Here is a 2,527-nt window from a genome sequence, read left to right as displayed (position 1 = left end):
GATTGTGCCTTTAGGGTTCTCTAAGTATAAGATCATATCATCAGCAAAAAGGGAGAGTTTGACTTCCTCTGCTCCCATTCAGATGCCCTTTATTTTCTTGTCTTGTCTAACTGTGTTGGCTAGAACTTCCGGCATTATGTTGAATAGGAATGGTGACAGAGGACAACCTTGTGTGATTTCAGTTCTAAGAGGAAAAGATTTCAGTTTTACTCCATTCAGTAAAATATTTGCTGTGGGTTTGTCATAGATAGCTTCAATCAGTTTAAGAAATGTGCCAACTGATTCACAGCTGCTCAACTGCCCAGCATGACCAGTGGCCACCTCTGCAGTATCTCCCACAACCTAGTCTTGTCTCAACTGCTGGACGAATCTCCTGACCCTCTGGCCAGTTGTGAACATAGTTCCTAAAATATGGCGGACGTGCCCAACCGCAAGTCTTGTGCCTCTCCAGTGGATCTGTTTAACAGCATAGCTACACAAGGGGAGCTCATGCAGTCCCTCAAAGCTGGAAAGGCACCAAAGGATGAAATTGATTCTGCAGTGAAGATGTTGCTATCTTTAAAAATGAGCTACAAAGTTGCCACAGGGGAGGATTACAAAGCTGACTGCCCTCCAAAGAACACAACACCCAAGAATAATCAAGGATCAGATGCCACAGAAGTGGAAGAGGATTTTGTGGACCCATGGACAGTACAGACAAGCAGTGCAAAAGGCATTGACTATGATAAGCTCATTGTTCGATTTGGAAGCAGTAAAATTGACAAAGAGTTGGTAAACCAAATAGAGCCACTGGCCAAAGACCACACCACTTCCTGCACAGAGGCATCTTCTTCTCACACAGAGATATGAATCAGGTTCTTGATGCCTATGAAAATAAGAAGCCATTTTATCTCTATACGGGCAGAGGTCCCTCTTCTGAAGCAATGCATGTAGGTCACCTCATCCCATTTATCTTCACAAAGTGGCTGCAAGATGTGTTTAATGTGCCCCTGGTCATCCAGATGACGGATGATGAGAAGTATCTCTGGAAGGACCTGACCCTGGACCAGGCCTATGGCTATGCCGTGGAGAATGCCAAGGACATCATAGCCTGTGGTTTTGATATCAACAAGACTTTCATATTTTCTGACCTCGACTACATGGGGATGAGCCCAGGCTTCTACAGGAATGTAGTGAAGATTCAGAAGCATGTTACCTTCAACCAAGTGAAAGGGATTTTCGGTTTCACTGACAGTGACAGCATTGGGAAGATCAGTTTTCCTGCCATCCAGGCTACTCCCTCCTTCAGCAACTCGTTCCCACAGAACTTCCAAGACAGGACGGACATCCAGTGCCTTATCCCATGTGCCATTGACCAGGATCCTTACTTTAGAATGACTAGGGACGTTGCCCCTAGGATCAGCTATCCTAAACAAGCCCTGCTGCACTCGACCTTCTTCCCCGCTCTACAGGGTGCCCAGACCAAAATGAGCGCCAGCGACCCCAACTCCTCCATCTTCCTCATTGATACCGCCAAGCAAATCAAGACCAAGGTCAATAAACATGCATTTTCTGGAGGGAGAGACACCATTGAGGAACACAGGCAGTTTGGGGGCAACTGTGACGTGGATGTGTCTTTTATGTACCTGACCTTCTTCCTCGAGGATGATGACAAGCTAGAACAGATCAGGAAGGATTATACCAGTGGAGCCATGCTCACCCAGGAGCTCAAGAAGACGCTCATAGAGGTTTCTCCAGCCCTTGGTAGCTGAGCACCAGGCACGGTGCAAGGAGGTCACAGATGAAATAGTGAAAGAGTTCATGACTCCCCGGAAGCTGTCCTTCGACTTTCAGTACTAATGTTCATTTTATATATGCATATAAACACGTGTAATGTGTCAATAATCCCAGCCCAATGAAAGCACCACTATAGGTAGACTTCTGTCCAATGGTAATTACTGGGCCTGGTGTCTATAAGCCCTATGTATGTTCTCAATACTGTTCCTGTGAATTTCATCACTTCTGTTTCTTGTGGACAAAACACACCCTGGAGCCATTGGGTATTGGCTTACATTTTATGGTCAAATAGAGAAGCTAGCTATGAGTCTTTCCCACAAGGCAACCTCAAGGAGTAGAGCCTGTGGCTGGAAGTCCATTGGCCAACCTATTCTGATCCACATAGGACTGACTATCCATTTGAAAACACCCTAGGGTCCCAAATATGCTCTTAAAACCTACTCTTCAGGCCAGGTGAGGTGGCTTACACCCGTAATCCTATCTGGGAGGCCAAGGTGGGTAGATTGAGCTCACAAGTTTGAGACCAGCCTGAGCAAGAGCAAAACCCCATGTCTACTAAAAATAGAAAAACTGAAGTAAGAGGATCACTTGAGCCCAAGAGTTGGAGGTTGCTGTGAGCTAGGATGCCACAGCATTCTACCTGGGGTGACAGCTTGAGCTTCTGTCTCAAAAGAAAAAAGAGAAAAAAGAAAGAAATCACCCAGTTTTAAAGCTGCTTTTAACAATGGATAGTAGACAGAAAAAAAAAAAA

The 2,527-nt window shown here is 45.5% G+C and overlaps 1 pseudogene across 1 annotated transcript; it reads left to right on the top strand.

Annotated features, from left to right (window-relative positions):
- Window positions 1–289: 289 nt before the first annotated feature.
- Window positions 290–2,265, top strand: LOC100940805 (annotated as a pseudogene). The gene has a single exon (XR_155071.3). The product of XR_155071.3 is annotated as a tryptophan--tRNA ligase, cytoplasmic pseudogene (transcript).
- The last annotated feature ends 262 nt before the right edge of the window (window positions 2,266–2,527 follow it).

The sequence above is a fragment of the Otolemur garnettii genome, unplaced genomic scaffold (genome assembly GCF_000181295.1).
Source record: "Otolemur garnettii isolate 467f Iridium unplaced genomic scaffold, OtoGar3 scaffold00480, whole genome shotgun sequence".
NCBI classification, from domain to species: domain Eukaryota; kingdom Metazoa; phylum Chordata; class Mammalia; order Primates; family Galagidae; genus Otolemur; species Otolemur garnettii.
The sequence above is the reverse complement of the archived record's forward strand: the minus strand, read 5'-3'. Positions and strand labels throughout refer to the sequence as shown.